The sequence below is a fragment of the Pleurodeles waltl genome, chromosome 2_2, assembly GCF_031143425.1.
Source record: "Pleurodeles waltl isolate 20211129_DDA chromosome 2_2, aPleWal1.hap1.20221129, whole genome shotgun sequence".
NCBI classification, from domain to species: domain Eukaryota; kingdom Metazoa; phylum Chordata; class Amphibia; order Caudata; family Salamandridae; genus Pleurodeles; species Pleurodeles waltl.
Window position 1 is genome coordinate 899,011,326 of NC_090439.1, and position 19,405 is coordinate 899,030,730.

General features: G+C 42.8%; 1 long non-coding RNA gene across 1 annotated transcript in view; it reads left to right on the plus strand.

The window, feature by feature from the left end:
* Positions 1-19,125, plus strand: part of LOC138282745 (uncharacterized) — a 112,970-nt gene extending 93,845 nt beyond the window's left edge. The window contains exon 3 of the long non-coding RNA XR_011200998.1: positions 18,894-19,125. This is a non-coding gene — a long non-coding RNA (uncharacterized lncRNA). The remainder of the gene's footprint in view (positions 1-18,893) is intronic.
* The last annotated feature ends 280 nt before the right edge of the window (positions 19,126-19,405 follow it).

Below are 19,405 nucleotides of genomic sequence, written 5' to 3' on the forward strand. Positions count from 1 at the left end.
AAGCTGTACCTGGCTCTGATTATGGATACGACTGAGGGAGAAGGGGAAAGGAAAACAACGCTAAAACAGAAGGAGGAGAAACCAAGGGAGCCTGATGACATTAGTATGGATAGTGATGGGGATTCTGGAGATAGCTTTCTGGGCATGTTACTTTCTAAACGTTCACCCCCATATAATGAAAATAGGGATGGAAGTGAGAATCAGAATGTTGGTGGTAGTGGTTCAGTTGCTATTGTGACTGCCCCAACCAAAATGACCCCTAGTCTGGTAGGAGTTCCTTCCACCAGTGTGCCTTATGAGTTTCAGAGTGGAGGACAAAGAGAATGTGCTACCATTGATCCTACAGTGAGTAGTGTGGATGCTCTTACAGTTCCAGTTACTATTGGTCCAGTAGTTCCTATGTACAAGATAGAAGGTCCTCAGAGAAATCCGTATAATCTGAATGTACCTGGTAATGTTGAAAGACATAGCGGAGATCTGTGTTTTGAGTGCCAGGGACTTTGTTCCTTTAATTCCAACTTACATAAGCACTCTGTGTGGGGCAAGTGCAGATACAACGATGAACATGTTAGGATGTGCTTCAATAGGTTCTTATCAAAAGATGTCTACCCCTAGTACTCCCGTATGGTAACCTCCTTTGAATCTGATGTATAGTGTCCAAGGAAATGATTCCACCCCAAAAATTCCTGTGGTTACACAAACTATTAGTGCCAAGGAGATAGATGATTGGGTACAATTCTTTAATGGAAATACCCCATCTAAGGAGAGTATGAATACCAAGGTGAGTGAGTGAATGCTTCCATCACCCTCAAGAGAGAGGACTTTAGATGTGACAAAATTAATGGCAGAGCTGGCCGCGATGATTGTTAGAGATTTTGGTATTGAAAGGCTAGACACATATCAAGAAGATGAGCTTGCTTACATGTGTAGGGACATCACTAAATGAGTGGGCCAAGCTCATGATAAGTTGGCAGAATTGGCACAAAGATATGAGGTGGACCTAAACAACACAAAAAACTTGCAGTGCAGCTATCAGGTGTGTTATAGTGACAAAGATATTTCTGAAATAAGAACACGAGGATTGAAAAACCCAGATTAAGGAACTGAATTATAACATTAGGAAATGGAATGAATTGGATAAGTGGGAAACCAAATGGGCGAAAAAGAAAGATCTGAAGAAACCTTCAGGTGAACCGCCTCCAGTTGGATCAAAGGGAAATTTTGATGTGTTCAGTTTCAGAGAAGTGCCTGGTGGTGCTTATGTTCATGTGCCATAAAGCAGGAGTGATCTTGCATCGTTTACCAATGATTTCCCAAAATTGCGAGAGAAGCCAGTTGAATGGTACAAACAGGTTGAAAGGTTTGTGAAAATCTTGCAGGGGTTGTGGGCTGGTTTGAACACGTTGTTTGACATTGTTGTTCAGAGTGATATCTGAATGGAATGTAAGATATCTGCTCACTGGCCTGAAATGGAACAACCTAGAAACACAGTAGCTAAGGATCCATCACTGTTGGTTATGAAGAAATATCAGGAGGTTTAAAAATTCCTGAAAGAGGAATGTTGATTGGGTCCACATTGACAGGAAGACACAAGAACCAAAGGAGTCAATACATGCCTATTATGAGAGATTGCTGCAGGCATTCAATCAATATAGTGATATGAAGACTTTGGAGTCAACAGATATGGGGCATTTTGTGTCAAGTTTTGTGATGGAATTAAGGCCATAGATTAGTTTGATGATTCAGCAGCATTTGATCTGTTGGCAGAACAAGTCTATTTACGAGATTTAGCGTAATGCCAAATAAATGCCACAACAAAATAGAAATGAAATGAAGGAAAAGTTGATGCTTGCTCAAATGGAAGCAGCTCAGAGAACTAGCCAGATACCCGTAATTGTAAGTAATGCAGGTGCAACACAAGGTGTATATCAACAGCCACAGAATCCAAAACAAGGTAGAGGTCAAGGTGTCCCAATAGACGCTAGTACAGGAATGGATGTAAATTGTTTAAAAAGGGCAGCTCCTTGTCATGTCTGCAATAAACTGGGACTGTGGAAGCGGGAATGTTATTTAAATCGTGCTAATGAAGCTCAAAATGCAGGGGTTGTACCCTCCCAGAATAATAATTTTAACCAGATGCAAGTAGTCCAAAGGCCCAAGAGTCAAAATTTCAATGTGCCCCAAGCCCCGACAATGCAAGCCCCTCAACCTCTGATGCTACAGCAAAATGCTACTGGCATTCGCCAACATCCAAATCAAAGTCTGAGGATGAATGCAAATGGAACACAGAATGGAAATGTGTTTCAACAATATCCTTTGTTTGATGCAGGTGAAGGAAATGGCTCTGATCAGTCAGCCTTATGGTGCCTGAGAGGGGAGGAAGACTGGGTACTTGGCGCAGCCTTAGAGGTAGACCTGAGTGGACCATTCGTAGATAGTAAAGTGGATGGCCACCCCGTTTCATTTTTGGTTGACACTGTTACTACTCATCCTACTCTGAGAACAGTAGAACTCCCAAACCTACCCCTCTCGGGAAACACACTTCAAGTTGTTGGTGTAGAATATAAACAAATGACAGTACAGGAAACTGCCCCAGTTCTAGCCGAAATCGGATCTTTTGAAAATAAACAAAAATTCATATGTGATCGCAGTTCAGTAAACCTCCCGGGAAGAGATTTATTGACAAAATTAAATTGTGTCATCTACTGTACCCCAGCAGGAATATAGGTACATACTCAAGAGAAAGATGCTGGCTTTAAGTTGATGAAAAATGAAGCACATTGGACATTATTGACCATGTTAACAGTTGATGAGTTGCCCTTGGATTTGAGGGAAAATGTTAAGCATAAAGTGTGGGATTTTTCAGGAAAATAAATTGAATAAATAGAAGGTGTAGAACCTGTCCGAATCACTGTTAAACCAAATTTTGAGTTCCAAAAAACTCCACAGTATAACTTGACCCCTGAGACGATTGCTGGAATAACACCTGTAATCGTGTCAATGATTCAGCAGGGAATTCTGAAGGAAATATCAGGAAGTCCTTCTAACTCTCCCATCATGGGTCTTCAGAAACCAAATGAAAAGAACAGGATTGTACAAGATTTGAGAAAATTCATCAATATTATTGTTTCCTGTTACCCTGCCATACCGAATCCAGCAGTGATATTGTTTCAATTTCCATGTGAGGCTGAGTGGTTCACTGTCATTGACCTGTGCCAGACCGTCTTTCCAATACCGTTGCATGAGGACACTCATTTCCTTTTGGCGTTCCAGCTCAGAAACAGCGCCTTATTGTGGAGTTGTGTCCCATAAGGCTATACTGAGTCTCCACCGATCTTTCATCAGATTCTAAAGAAAAATCTGAAATCTCTGATTATACCTTGCAACTTATTCAGTACATTAACAACCTTATGGTGGCATTGAAAACTCAAGAAGCATCCAAACAGGATACTGTTGCATTGTTGACCCACCTGGCTGAGAATGGACATATGGCCCCTGGAAAATTGCTGTATTGTCAAAAACAGGTTCAATACTTTGGACATGAAATTCCGAAAGGAGTGACAGGGTGTTGCAAGAGAGGATTTCAGCTATACTGAAAATTGCTTCACAAGCTCCACAGAGAGAAGTCAGGATGTTCTTGGGAATGGTGGGTTACTGCAGACAGTGGATACCCAATTTTCCCTAGTGGCCAAGCATTTACAGTGGCTGACGCACAAGGATGTGCCTGATCCAGTACCACAGTACAATAAGTGACATTACTTGAGCTGAGAGAATGTCTCTGTCATGCCCCGGCCATGGGAATGCCTGATTATAATAAATCTTTTGTACCTTTCTGCAGTAAGAGGGAGGGCTGCGCTCTCTCATTGCTGACACAAACGCATGGAAATGCCAAGATACCATTGGCATATTTTTCTGCTATGTTGGATCCTGTTGCGTCTGCTTTCCCTGGCTGCCTTAAAGCAGTAGCTGCAGTTAGTACTGCATTTGAGAGGTGTGAACATATTGTTATGGGTCATCCATTATTTGTGTACATGCCTCATACAGTAGAACTTTTAGTGACAAGGACACACACGTAATATCTTACCAGCAGTAGACTCACAAAGTACGAGCAGGTGATTCTGGGCGCAGAAAATGTAACAGTCAAACAATATGGAATTTTGAATCCTGGTACCCTATTGCCAATAGTAGATCACGGATCAGTTGAAGACTGTGAGGGAGATCACAATTGTCTTGATGTCACTGAACTATGTACCAAACCCAGTCCAGGCATATGTGACGAACCATTGCCTCAATCTGATTATGTCCTTTATGTTGATGGTTAATGTTTGAGAGACAGTGGAAGGAGTCTGAGAGTAGTCTATGTTGTCCATACTCTGTTTAGAGTTGTTGAAGCTTCTTGGCCTCAAGGAATATTTTCTGCCCAAGTAATTGAATTGATTGGTCTTAGAAGAGCATGTTATGTCTCTGATCTTTTCTGATAGTCAGTACGGATTTTGTGACGTTCATAACTTTGGGCAACTGTGGTCCCAGCGAGGATTTATGAAGTCTTCTGGATCTCCAATCCAGAACAGAGAACAAGTGAAGAATCTCCTTGATGCACTACAATTGCCTGAGCAAGTTGCAGTGGTCAAGTGTCGTGTACACCACTCTGGAGATGACCATGTGACCTTGGGCAATAGGGACGCCAACGAGATTGCAAAGTACTGCGCACACAATGTCAGTACATTTAACAGGGAATTTACCAATGAGGGACAGGTTGATACTAACCTTAACCTCTTGTTGAGAACAGCTGACATCTGGGATGAGGTGTAAAGGTTGCAAGAAGAGGTGTCTGAGAAAGAACAGCAAAGTTGGGTTAAAGCAGGTTGTGTCAAAAGAGATGATGACATTTGGGTTTCAGTTGATGGAAGACCAGTATTGCCAAGTAATTTGTTACCCCCTGTGGCTCAGCATTTTCATGGCCCTGCTCACATTGGTAGGGATGCTATACTAAAGTTCTTCAGACAAACTTGGTTCAATCCTAAATTCAGAGTGATGGCTGAAGTGCTGTGTCACAGGTGTGTTGTGTGTCAACAGACCAATGTTGGGAAGAGGACTGCAGTTACATTGAGCCACAGAGGGAGATCAGAAGGATATTTTCAGAGAATTCAGATGGATTTCATTGAGATGCCTGTATGTTTTGGTCATTGTATGCATATTTTCCCATTGGGTTGAAGCGTACCCAAGAAGCAAAATGATAATCTCATTGTAGCAAAATTGTTATTGAGAGAACTTATCCCGAGATTTGGCTCCCCAACCTCTTTGGAATCAGATTGAGGAACTCATTTCAGCAATGTGGTTGTGCGCAGCATTACAGATGGATCAGAGATTGCACTGCAGCTATAGTCCTGAGACTTGAACAAGTGAAGGGCACGCCGAAATCGGGATATGCAAAGATGTGTGCTTCAACATCTCTGAAATGACCTGGTGCTTTGCCCCTTGTGTTTATGAGTCTTCACAATGTACCTGAACGAAAGATTGGACTGTCCTCCCAGGAAATCCTGATGGGGAGGGCAATGAGACTGCCAGCGATTCCTATGAATGCACTTATGAATATAACTGATGACATGGTCCTAGACTATTGCAAAGGACTAGCTGATGTGGTGCGTTTTGTGTCTCATCAGGTTTGAACAGTCACAGCCTCCCCACAACAAGAACAGTGTCAGGACCGCAGTCCCAGCAATTGGGTCCTGGTGAAGAAACACATGAAGAAGACATGTCTGGAACCTTGTTGCCGTGGGCCTTATTAGGTGATCTTGGTGACAACGACTGCTGTCAAGTGCAGAGGTCTCCCCAATTGGATCCATGCTTCCCACTCTCCCAGGGTGGAGTGTCTCCTTGATGTGACAGCACCTGTCCTGGAAGAGCCAGTAGTGCGTGAGCCAAACTGTCAGGGACCAAACTTAGCTTGAAACAGCACTCAATCAAGGAGAAGAAGATCTACAGTAAAGCATGTCTGACTCTGAAACAGAAACCATTGACGTTTGTCCTGAGGTGGAGGAGTCAGACTCAGAATCAGACCCCGGAGAAGGACGAGTGCTAGCGGAAAGTGAGATGAGGCTGGAGAACGTTGTTCTAGATGACAGGAGAGTGAAAGAGTGAACCTGCCTGAAGGGCGTGTGCCACGAACAATTGTTGGGGAACATAGAATTCTGATCTGAGCAAAAGCGAAGACAAAGTCAAGAAGAACAAGAGTATTGAGCTGTAGGGACCTACTTTGCAAATGACGCAGACCAAGATTTCTGGAAATGTTGGCATCTGGTCCAACTGAGCCTCAGTGAACTGGACAATGTGATTGAACTGAATTTAGAGCTTTCATTGTCATCTGGAAACATAGTTTATGCACATATTAGAGACATTTCTATTGCTCGAGATTGAGAATTTAGAAAAACACCTAGGCCCCAGTAGAAAAAAGGGGGCTGCCATTTAGAACAACACGGAGTAGGGTAAGGAAGTCTTACGAAGATTTATATGCATTATTGGTGAAATAACTTTGAACATTTGAGCTTTATTTCCTAATTGCATTGGTATAATCAACAAAGAAACATTTACTGGTGCTATACTTTGCCTGATAATAGGTCTGATTCTAAAGACCTAGTGGAGTCAAATCAAAGAAATAGGCATAAATACATAATAGGTGCATTATTGCTTGTTTTACTCATAATATTAATAATATTACTAGTAGGAGTGTTTTCCCTTACTAATCCTCTAGAGAGAGAGGGGCTTCTTCTGATATTCCTTCCAGAACTATTAGTTCTAGGAACAGTAATATGTTAAATGAGAAAGCATTACACTTAGATGCAAATGTATATTTCTGCTTGTTATATGAATATGTAAAGACCATGAAGGCAAGGGACTGCTATGTAGGTACTCATTTGCCTGCATTAATTTCAGAAGGTATTACTTATTATCACATCCATGTGACTTATGGGATTTCATGTAGTTTGTTGTTGAGGTTATTTTATGGGACAGGACATTATCAGTATTATTTTTTCAACTACGGCATGGTTCTTTCAGAAATTCTTATAGTTGAACATTTGAGTAGATGACCAGCCCCTTTGGAAATAAAAATAATCGCAAGATATTTCAAACCTATTTCCACCTTAGATACTGTATATGCACATAGACACAACTTAACTTGTCTTTTATCAGATGTAGAAATGAAGTTCTTAAATTTAGTTGAAGACAGGAGGAGAGATTTCGAAGCTGGATCACAGTCAGATGAACTTTTCTGAAAAAAGAAGAAATAGAACACCAGTTAGTTGGAAACATAGCTACTTTAGTTTTAGATTGGGAACATAAAGGGAGATTGTGCATCTGGATGGAATGGTCCACCACTGATAATGTGTTTGTGGGAAAGAGTGAATGTGAGCACACTTTTGAATTTCGGGGGAATTTCAAGTTGCATTTGGATGAAGAAGATGCAGTGATTCCTGGGGTTTATTTTATTTGTGGAAAGTGGGCATATTTTAGACTGCCGAAAGGATGGTATGGTCTGTGTTATTTGGGAATTGTTCTCCCTAAGATGTATCATGTTGAGCACTTTGACAATCCTCTTTGGACACGAGGGTGTAGACCTAGGCGAGGTGTGAGTGAAGAAGTAGTGGGAGACATTTTTGGTGCTATGATTCCATCTGTGGAAGTGATTTTTAACGATCTGAAAATCAGAAGATTGTCTACTATAGTGGACAAACTAGTCACTAGTACTGCTGGAGCAATATCGGTTGTTAGTAGTGAAATGATAGCGATCAGATCAATGGTTTTGCAGTATCGACTTGCATTAGACATGTTGCTTGCAAAGGATGGCAAAGTCTGTCAGATGCTTAGGTTTCAACGATGCTGAACTTTTATCCTAGATAAAAGTAAGGATTTGCAAAAATATATTCTGAAATTTTCAGGGCTGACAAGAGGTTTGAAAGAATTGGAAGCAACAGGGGCATGGGAAGCGATTGTGTTTTTAGCTATAGGCAGATGATTTGGTAACATGGGAAGTGGAATATTAAGGTTTGTTTTAAAACCATTGTTGATTCTTTTGATTGTAACCATAGATTTTGTTTGTAGGATAGTGAATTTTCTGGTGAACAAAAGTTCAACAAGGCTGAAAGAAATCAGAGATTGGATTGGAAGATAGTAAGTGTAGATATCACAATGATATGAAGCATATGAAGAAATCCAGGCAAAAGTTGTTCAAAACAACTAGGTTTTAGAGAGCCTCATTCAAGAATGAAAATGAATTTGTGATGACTCTAAAAGTCATCAGAGGGAGGGTTGAAGGAGCGTAGCTTGGCTTTGCCACTTTGTCTCTGAAATAAGAATGCGAAGGGTGGTCAATTTCTGGTGGTCACAATTTGTTGGTCACATTCTGTATAAAATGATTGAGTGTTTTTATCTAAATACTGCACTGCAAAGCATATGAGTGGAGTGCACCCTCGCATTTAACATTTAAGAAACATTTCATGTATATCCATTTGAAACTAATGCTTTGAAAGTATTATTCTGCATAATCAAATTGTATAACTATATAAAGGTACACTGTTCCAAAAATAGAGAGAAGGAAGACAAAAACAGGGGAGACCTGTAATCTCAGGAGCAAGAGCCCTCAAGCATCACTCTGGATGACTAGCATCATCATCGGGAATAGCTCCTCACTAGGCCGGCGCTGCAATGCCTAGTGGGCAGCCCGAAGTGGGGGCTCTCAGCCGAATTTTGAGATAGTGACTAGAAAATTCAATAGTGCAGAATGAAGGTGCCTTAGGTCACCACTCAAAACAGGAAAGATGAAAAAAGGTTTAAAATTGGTTATTCATCCATTAACTTCATCATTTAATCAGTCAAATGTAACAAGGATGAAGACCAAGGTTAAAAACAATGTTGAAAGTCAGATAGAGGATTATGCTCATATACCTTTCAAAAGTAAATGTACTTAGAGAGTCCTAAAAATTACAAGGCACCTCTTTGTTATGGTCGACATGTTTCGTGTCTATTGGTCCATACAGATCCACTGACGCTTCATCAGGACCTACATAACTAGGTAAACAAACCTCTTTAGAAATATATAGACACCGGTCACTTACTTAAGTTGACTGGTAATACAGGTACCCTGAAAGACAAAAGCGAAGAATGCCAAAAGAATGTGAAACACATATCGCTATTAAAATATATCTCAAAAGTTCTGAGGAGAAATAGCACAACCAAACTCTGGTCAGTAACAATGAATGGGACGTCACATAGGGAAAATGCTTACCACCCCCTACTCGAGAACAGGTTCCATAGGTAAGGCGTCTCTAGGACTCATGATGACACTAGTTGTAAATAAAGATGAAGAAATAAAAAGAGGAAATAACTCTGTGGTACAAGTGAAAAAATGGATAGCAGATAACTATCCAACAGTTAGGAAATACCTAATAAATATTGTAAAATATCTAGGATTATTAAGATCATTAAATAGTGCCGTCCAAAAAACATCAATGGTGATTAGCGTAATAATTTGCCAGAAGTGCACCCAAGTAAATATGATATAATGTCTGGAGTTAAAAAAATTCCTAAATGGTACTGCACAAGACATCGTAGGTGATAAGAAAAATGTTTCTAAAGGTGTGCACCCAAACATGTAATCAAAATGCTGTAAATGTCAAGCATATTCAGGCACAATATGTCAAGTTCAAAATGACCCCACAAATTATAAGCGGAACTGCACATAACTGTACATCTAATTGGTCATGGTTAAATGTATAAAAATCGGTGGGCTGATAGCTCGTGGCTAAAGCGGTAACTGGTATCGATGCGTTAATCGTGCCGCCAAATTGGTGTTGTGAGTCAAAGGAAAAAGCCGAATAGTAGAGAGGTCCCGACGTTCTAACTTGAACGTCAGGGACGAGTACTTACTAATTCCGTCAATGGTCCTGTGTTCGGACCTACCCTCAGAGACAGCCGCCCGGGAGCAACCGGGTCGGGTGCTCTCCGAGCAATTAAATAGACGCTGCTAAACTCAGCGCGTCTATTAAGCAAAACAGAAGAGGGACTCGGAGAGTCCGGAAGAATAAAGAAATCGAGGAAGGACTGCAAGTGTACTACACTTGTAGTTCCGAACCACGCTACACTATTAAAGAAAAAGTACGAGTCCCAACTGGGAAATCAGAGATTGGATTGGAAGATAGTAAGTGTAGATATCACAATGATATGAAGCATATGAAGAAATCCAGGCAAAAGTTGTTCAAAACAACTAGGTTTTAGAGAGCCTCATTCAAGAATGAAAATGAATTTGTGATGACTCTAAAAGTCATCAGAGGGAGGGTTGAAGGAGCGTAGCTTGGCTTTGCCACTTTGTCTCTGAAATAAGAATGCGAAGGGTGGTCAATTTCTGGTGGTCACAATTTGTTGGTCACATTCTGTATAAAATGATTGAGTGTTTTTATCTAAATACTGCACTGCAAAGCATATGAGTGGAGTGCACCCTCGCATTTAACATTTAAGAAACATTTCATGTATATCCATTTGAAACTAATGCTTTGAAAGTATTATTCTGCATAATCAAATTGTATATTCTCAGATTTAGTGCTTAGAATTCATTTAATCTGAAAGCATATTCATGTTTTATTAACTTGGCTGACGCTATTAGACCCTTATTACTTGGTCCTCAGTAATCGAGATATGGTGATCGATACCTCACCTAGAATTAATTATACTGATCAGTATGGTTTTTCGACTTTCAGTATCACTGCACAATTATGCGTTATACCTTGAAGACTAACATACTGCTACAGAAATTGGTCCTCTCTCATCGATTTCCTCATATTTTCCAGAATATTTCTCAGACACCTTTCACCAAGTTTGCATTGGCAAAATGTATGCATGCAGAAAACTAATGATGCAATTTACCACATTTCTCATTTCAATTCATCAAAAATGTTTCCACTTACAGGATTGTTGAGGTATCATAATGAAGGCCATACTGTTCTACTGTGCAATGCCTTTGTACCATGATTGAAACACATAAAAAGTGATGGGAGGCTGCTTGCAATAAGCCTAACCACTGGAAATAGTGCAGGGTAGCACTCCAACCCATTGTTCACCATGTCACCTCAGTTTTTCACCCAGCCCTATGAAATCAGTCTTGACCCTGCTCCTCATGGGAGAAGTCCAGCACAAATCAATCAATCAATCAAGGAATTTGTAAAGCGCGCTATTCACCCGTGAGGGTCTGAAGGCGCTGGGGGGGCGTGGGGTGCTGCTAATGCTCGAACAGCCAATCCTTGAGAAGTCTCATGAAGGTAAGGAAGTCCTTGGTCTGACGCAGGTGGGTGGGAAGAGTGTTCCACGTCTTGGCGGCAAGGTGCGAGAATTATCTGCTGCTGGTTGTAGTTCTGCGGATGAGTGGGACGGTTGCGAGGGCAAGGTCGGCGGAGCGGTCGGGTCAGGGTGTAGAAGGAGAGTTGTGTGTTGAGGTATTCTGGTCCGGTGTCAGCCAATCATGATCCTGCAAGGGGCCCGTTAACAGAAATAGTAGGGATTTGGAGTGGTTCATTTGCACACCAGATGCCCAGAAGTAGAGAGCGAGCATGTCCAAAGCTAGGGGCTCAGATACTGCAGGGTCGTGGAGGAAAAGAACCACGTTGCCAGCATACAGCGCAATGCAGTCCTCCTCCACATCCCTGCCCCACCAGAAGCCTGATATCTGAGCATCACAATGGACCCACATCATCAGGGGTTTATGGCAAGGGTGAACAGAAGGGGAGACAGGGGAAAACCTTGTCTGATACTCCAAAGAATCAGGAACACTCAGGAGAGGGCCCGGTTTACTAAAATCTTCGCCATGGCACCAATATACAATGTATGAACAAAGCCAAAAAAACAGGGTCCAACGCCTATGTAAGTCAATAGGCCCCAGAAGATGTCCCAGTCAGTATAATCAAAAGCTTTCTCGAAATCGAGAAGGGGAAAGGAATTAGAAACAAGTTATAGGTGACAGTATGCCACTGCTGCCTTCACCCTCCGAATGCAATGATGATCCCTCAGTGTAGATTAAACCTGAAATGGCCCAAGTGGACCAGCGTGGGGACCACATGAAGAAGGCAGTTTGCCATGACCTTGGCAAAGACCTTAGGTTCAGAGTCAATAAGTAAGATTAGTCAGTATGACGCAGGATTCCGGAGGGCACCCAGCCTTATGAAGGACCACAATAGTGGCCTCGATAGGTCTGATGGAAACCGGCCATTGTGTATGGCTTCAGTATACATGGCCAGTAAAAGGGTCTGGAGTGCTGTCCAAAGCTTCTTGTAGTATTCCGCAGAGAAGCCGCCAGGCCCCAGCATCTTATTCGAATTGATATCTTTGAGGGCAGAATCAACCTCAGCAAGGGTGAAGGGCTCTTCTATAGCCACCACATTGTCTGCCGCAAGTGAGCATAGTGGAAGGTCAGCATTTGGGGGGAGGCATACTTGCGCTGGAGTCATAGATGGTGAGCATACAACTCACTAGTAGTGTGCAGGTCTGCGTAAGCAAGCCCTGTTCGTGTACTTGAATGATAGGGATTACTCTATCGGCTAACCCTCGAGAAGCCAGCCAGCCAGCATAATGGCTTTCTGGATTTGTCACCCCAGTCATAAAACGGCTTTGTGAGCCAATCCAGCACTGTTGCGCCTCATCATGGTGAAAATGGTGAATGGAGAGTCTATCCAGGGCTAGCTGACGGGGCTCAATAGCCACAGTCGCTGAAGATTCCTCTAACTGTGCAGCGCAGAGTTGAAGCCCCTCAATCTGTGACTGCCTCTGTTGGTCTTGGGCTATACCCCTCATATACGCCTTACCAAACCCCAGAGCATCTCTGGAGGATCCACCGAGCTAACATTAAGTTGGAGGAAAGCCTCTAGTTCCTACGTCTGGTGCTCAACCACGGCCACATTCATCAGGTGACAAGCATTAAGGCACCAAATCGGGCAAACCCTCTGGACCCCATGGCCCAATTGGATGGCTATGGGGGCATGGTTGTACATACCCCTGAGTAAGATCTTTGCATCAGCAGTAAGAAGCATATCCGTGGCTGGCATAAAGAAATAGTTTATGCGAGAGGTGTTTTGTGGGCAGCAGAGGTGTGAGTATATGCCCAGGTAGTGGGATGCCAATTGTACCAAACATCAAATAAGCCAAGGCCTGATACCCAATCTGCCAAGCAAAAAGTCAAAGGTGGGGATCTGGCCCAAACCTTTGAGGTGTCAATGGCAGGGAACATCAACATATTAAAGTCTCCTCCTACAATGGTAATCTCTCATGGGGTGCCCATCAATAACTTTTATATTGCATCGAGTGTTGGCCCAGGGACAGGAGGAGGGACATAGACACTCAGCAAATGGTATGCCTGACCATTATTCGACCTCTCCACCGGGACATACCTAACCTAAGGGTCTGATATGCTCATGGTAACCACTATGTGAAGGCACTTGTGAATCAGGACAGCTACCCCGCAGGAACCCCTAGTATAGCCGGCACTTTATTGTAACCATACCATGCCAAGACGGGGCACTGTGTACCCAGTATATGTCTCTCCTGCAGCAGGAGAATATCAGGTGTATGGCATTTCACAAACCCCATGACTGTGCTGTGTTTAATGTGGTCATTAAGACCGTTGACTTTCCATGTCCATCATCTGTTCTTTTTGCATTTGTTGCCCTTAAGGGGAAGATTATGCGCAGATGTGGTCCTGTGCTCGCTATGCCACCAGATTCAAGCCAGCCTGGCTGATGAGGGGTGATATCCCGAAACCGGTCCCAGGATGCTTGTTTTTGGTCCAGGGAGGACCTGGCATGGGAGTTCGGGCTGGACTGTTCCCAAGGGGGACAGGGTCAAGACTGATTTTGATATGGCTGAGGGCAAACTGGAATAGCACGGAAAGCAAAAGAAAATGGGGGATTAAACCAAGATATGTGACTAGGGGTGAATGTTTGATTTCTTTTGCATTCCATTCCACCATTATCTGTTCCTTTTGCATTTGTCACCCTAAGTTGGTAAGGTATGCCTAGACATAGATCCCTTGCTCACTCTTCCACCAGATTCAAGTTAGACTGGCTTATGAGGGGTGATACCCCAAAATCAGTCCCTGATGCTTGTTTCTGGTCCAGGGAGAACCTGGCCTGGCAGTTCGGGCTGGACTGTTCCTATTGGGAGTAGGTTCAAGACTGATTTACATATGGCTGGGTCCAAATTGGAATGGCATGGTGAGCAAAATAGATCATGGATTAAACCCAGATCTGTGACTGGGGTGAATGTTTGATTTGTTTTGCATTCTGTCCATCACCTTTACTTTTTGCATTTGTCACACGAAGTGGGATGAGTATTACCAGTCATTGGTCTCGTGCTTCCAATGCCACAAGTTCAAGCTAGCCTGACTGATGACGGGTGATACCCCAAAAGTGTGCCAGGATGCTTGTTTCAGGTCCAGGGAGGACCTAGCCTGCCAGTTTCTGCTCGACTATTCCTATGTGTAGCAAGGTCAAGACTGATTTGCATAAGGCTGGCTCCAAACTGGAATGGCATAATTCATGGCTGACGCCCCTCGGGCTGAGTCCCGTGATGGACTGACTGCCTCTGCGGTAGAGAAGACAAGGCACTCATCTACCCGCCTGCTACATTTGTCGGGCAGTTTCACCAACCCCGGCTGCAGTGCTGGGCTCTTCCCACAGAGTATCGTCGGGGAGCGATCGTCCCACGAGGCAGCATAGTGCTGGGTAGCGGTCAGGTTTCCATGGCCCATGCCCAAGCAGTCTTGAGCTGTACAAGCTGAATATAATTGGGGAAGACAATACAAGCTGACTAGAAGGTCATGGGGGCCAATTCACAGGCAAAACAGAGGACCAGGTCTCTGTCTTTATAGTTTAAGATTTTGGTGATCTGGGACATGGGGGGCACTTGGTGAGGGAGCCTTTGCCAGCAATCTATGGGCATGATCCACCACAAAGCCCAAGGATAACTGTCCATCGGCAACCATGACAGGATCCACTTTGCCAAAAAGCCAATGGAGTTTGACCCTTCAGCCTCTTCGGGAAACCCCACAAAGCGAAGATTACTCCTCTTGGTCCTATTTTCTGCATCTTCTGCTTGGATCTCTAGATTTCCTGATGCCATAATCAATCTGGCCACCTCAGCTTTAAGGGTCAAAACTAAGTTCTCCAAATCATATAGGTGCCTCTCGATGCCTTCCATGTGTTCTGCCACATTACGCAGATCCTGGCGAAAGAGCACGACATTGGCACCAACCTCCCTGATCCTAGACTCCAGATAGGAGTGGAAATAAGGGGGGAGGACCTATTGCTTGACCCGCTTGCACAGGGTTAACCCCACACCAGCAGCGTGAGCAGTCACGTTCCCCTGGGTCTGCATGGTGGGGATCGGATGGCCAACTGCATCATAGAAACCCCCAGGCCTCCAGCCCCTCACAGGAGAAGGATGAGGAGGGAGGTGGTGGAGCCCGCACAGTTCAAAGATCAGGCCCGCGTATGCCTAGGTCACTACTGCTCATCCGCAGGCCTTCCGGCCCTAATATCCTCCTTTTGCAGGGCCTAGGAACAGAGAAACAGTCATCAGGGGTCCCTCAGCGCCAAACGGACGAGGCTGTCTCCCTAAAGTTCAGCCGTGGCAGCGGTCCAATCACCGACGCCAGTCATGTAGTCCCGGCAAAGGTCCAGCATGTGTTGGGGACCCTCAGGCTAGGTGCACCAGGCTGCACTAGCTGCTGCTGAGCTGGCACCCAGAGAGGAAAGGGAATGGTGGCCCTTTCGTGTGGAAGGCCTGCAGTGGGGCCCACAGCATGCCAGCCACACAGCAGTCCCGGTATGTTGGCGGCCTCCTCTGGCACTGCGGCCTGGAGAGAGCCAGGGCTTCTATGAGGCTCACTTAAGCCGATCACAGGCTCCGACCAGCTCTCGTGTGAGAATGAAGACACCCCCGGGGTCAGGAGCACAAGCAGGGAGCACCAGCAGCAAGATGGTGATAGAATCACCTCCAGGACGTGGGGGAGCTCAAGGAGGAAAGTCCACCCTCCTGGCCGCTCAGGCCATGCCCCCTCATCTTACATTATTTAATTAGACTTTTACAGTACATGTTTACATTGATGAGAGTATTGGTGGTGTTCTGATGAGCACTGAACGGTTAAGCATAGAAAGATGAGGTAATACATGGTCATTCAAACTCAGGATGCCATTATAGAGAATTGGGTGGATTAGAGAGAGAAAACAAGTCTGCCACAGCCTTCTTGAGAGACACCATGAATGGAGAAGTGAAATGCGACAATGACAGCCTTTACTGATGTAAAATTCGGGACCTTTACCCAGAAATGTATTGTTGGCTAAAAACTGGATTTTAAGTGAACTTGATGGGGAAAAAGGTAAACAAAGCAGAGAATAAGTTGTTGGAACAACACGTTACAATCTGTGGTGTAGGAAGGGTGCCACTGCTTTCATGCAAGCAAGAATAATTCCCCCATACCTGTTGCTTAGTAGTAAAAAGCAGCCATAATTGGTGACCAAAAAGCCCAGTGCTACTGCAGCTGCTGCTCTATTGATAACCATGCCCCTGTTCACAATATGTTAATGCTGGTAAAAACCTGCCTTCCACATTCTTCGACTGGGTGTGTTCATTGAATAATTACATAGACAAATCTGCTGCTGTAGCATAATCTTCTTCTCAGGATTTATGCTAGGACGTGGTTGATGAATCTTTTCACCTAGCATGTAAAGGTGTGAAGAGACTAAACATAAAAAACTTCAAGACTACAACAATCAATTAAATTTACAGTATGACTCATTTAGCCACACAAATGATACTCCAAGCTAAATAAAGTTCAAGGGGTTTTATTACAATGCTTATAGTTACATAAATAATTCTCAAAACAAGACTATAAAGATACAGAACCATAATAGGTTGCCCGAACCTCCTAAAGAAGTTTAGATGGACTAACATCAAAAACACTTAACATTCAATGATAGCAACACACACACAGCAGTTGGCCTAATCTTGTTAATAATTTAGCTTGTTCTAAACCAGAAATTCTTAATAACCTATACAAGGGGAAACCCTACCAATTAGCAAATCCATTTAGCATGTGTTGGGACAAACACATCTGGGCAGAAAGGCAAAAGTGATAAAAAAAGGTTAACCATTTTGGAAAAAGAAAGTCTGGGAAATCATAAGACTAACTAAGGTTGACAAAAGGTAGGTAAAAAGGGGAGGCATCAACATTTCAGAAGCTCGGTCAAGAGTCTTCTTATTTGGGTCAAGGGAAAAATCTTTCTACATCTCAGCAAAGCATTTCAAAGCAGCAAAGAGTAGAGAGGGGGCTATACCTCTCAGAGTCCAAGGTGTTCAGCAAGCGGTAAAGAATGGAAAGGATTCTCTTCTGGGAAAAGGCAAGGGGAGTGCTGCCAATTCATCTGGAGAAAGGTATATTAAAGTTCATAGGGAATGACAATTCATCCATCCATCAATCCATATGATGCAAAAGGTGAAAATGTCCAATGGGAAACAGTCCTACGACTCAGACTGCAACATCAGTGAGAATTCTCAGGATCTTTATGTGAACGTCTTCCATCTGTACTCTTCCATGTGAATTTGAAACATTTTGTATATATACTTATTCCACAGTTCCTGAATGTTCGGGTCTCCAGGTTTAGCTCATATGTCTGCTATGCATAAAACAATAGAATATCTATTTCCAAGCTAGCTTAGTCATGAGAACGATATCTTAAAATAAAGTTAACGTCAGAAAGAATGACTAAACATTTTCTGCACAGTCACTACGCAGGGCCTTGCAGGCCCTACTTAGGCTAAAGCAAGTGAATTAAAACAGCACATTCATTTATGCATTTAATATACATTTAGCATTCTAAACCACAAATAAATTCATTATTAATAAGCTACTCGACTTACTCAGATTACATTAATTCAAAACAGAAAGACTGTTAACCCTTTCATGTACAGTAACTATAGGGCGGTACTAAATTCGCTACATTTGCATGTTACTTTTAAAACATTTTCTACATTAAATCTAATACTGTTCTAATACAGGCCATTAGTTTTCATCATGAAATATAACATAATAAAAAATGTATTATTTAGACATGAAGTAAAAAAAACACATGGGATTAAACTGCTGACCTGGAGTGAATGCACGTTAATATGGCTTTTCAGTGCACCACTTTACAAATAAACTATTAGTACTTAGATTAACATAATGCATAGATTGTCATGCATAAATGATCAATGTGACATGAGGAACTATACTAAAATTACTGCTATGCCAGTTCCCCTCTGTTGGTGAATCAAGCCATCACATAACACTTCAGCTCTCATTTTTAATGAGACAGCTCAAAATTTCTGCGATCGTTCCAGGAAAGAGTCTTCTTGGCTCTTCTAACTTCTTGATGTCACTGTGATATATAAATCGTCTAGTCTCCATCTCAAACTTTTCTTTCTCCTCTATTTGCTCTGACTTCGTTCAGCTTCTTTATCAACTTCTATAGACCATCTGCAACTAGGGTACACAGGGTTACAATCAATATAAGCCTCAAGATGGTTCCAACAAGTCCTTTTCCTAAGCTTCCAAGCCACTTTCCAACAGCTGAAAATCCACTACTAATTGCTTCCCAGGCACCTGTTGCTTCCAACTCCTTCAGGTCCTTTTTCAAATGTGTCATGTTCAAAATATATTTCCTCAACTCTTTACTCTACTATTATCGGGCACAATTTTGTAAAGTCATTGACCTTAGGGCAACTATTTCTGTGTCTATTAGCAAAAATGCACCTGTAGTATCTGTAGAGAGCTTATCTACAATAGTCAATAATGTCCTTATTTTTTGATCATTCAGGATAACACCTACTGATGGAATTAAGGCACCGAAGACATCACCTACTACTTCTGAAGCACTGGCACCTCTGACTCTGGTGTTTGACCTCTTATCCCGTACTGCATCCTCGAAATGTTCCACATGATAAATCTTTTGAAAGAGTACTCCTGGATAACATGTACTACATGAACCTTTTGGCAGCTTGTAATAGCCATTTTATCACAAATGAAATAAATACCTGGTATGATGGGGTCTTGCCCAGCTAACACAAAAGTCCATACACTTTTGAACAAAAACACAAGTCTACATTCACTGGTCCCTACGACAATTGTGTCATTCTTTGCTTTGGGTTTATATACACATAACAGCTTGCCAATCAATTGGTAAGAATCCTTGGTTTGCAGCTACTGAACGTCTGCCCTCTATTTCCTTATTTGGTAATACTATTCCCTTTTCTGCTTTAGCCTTCAGAACTCTCCTTCTGTCTCCAACTTGTCCAATGAACTCTTTTTCTACTAGGATCAAAGTACAAG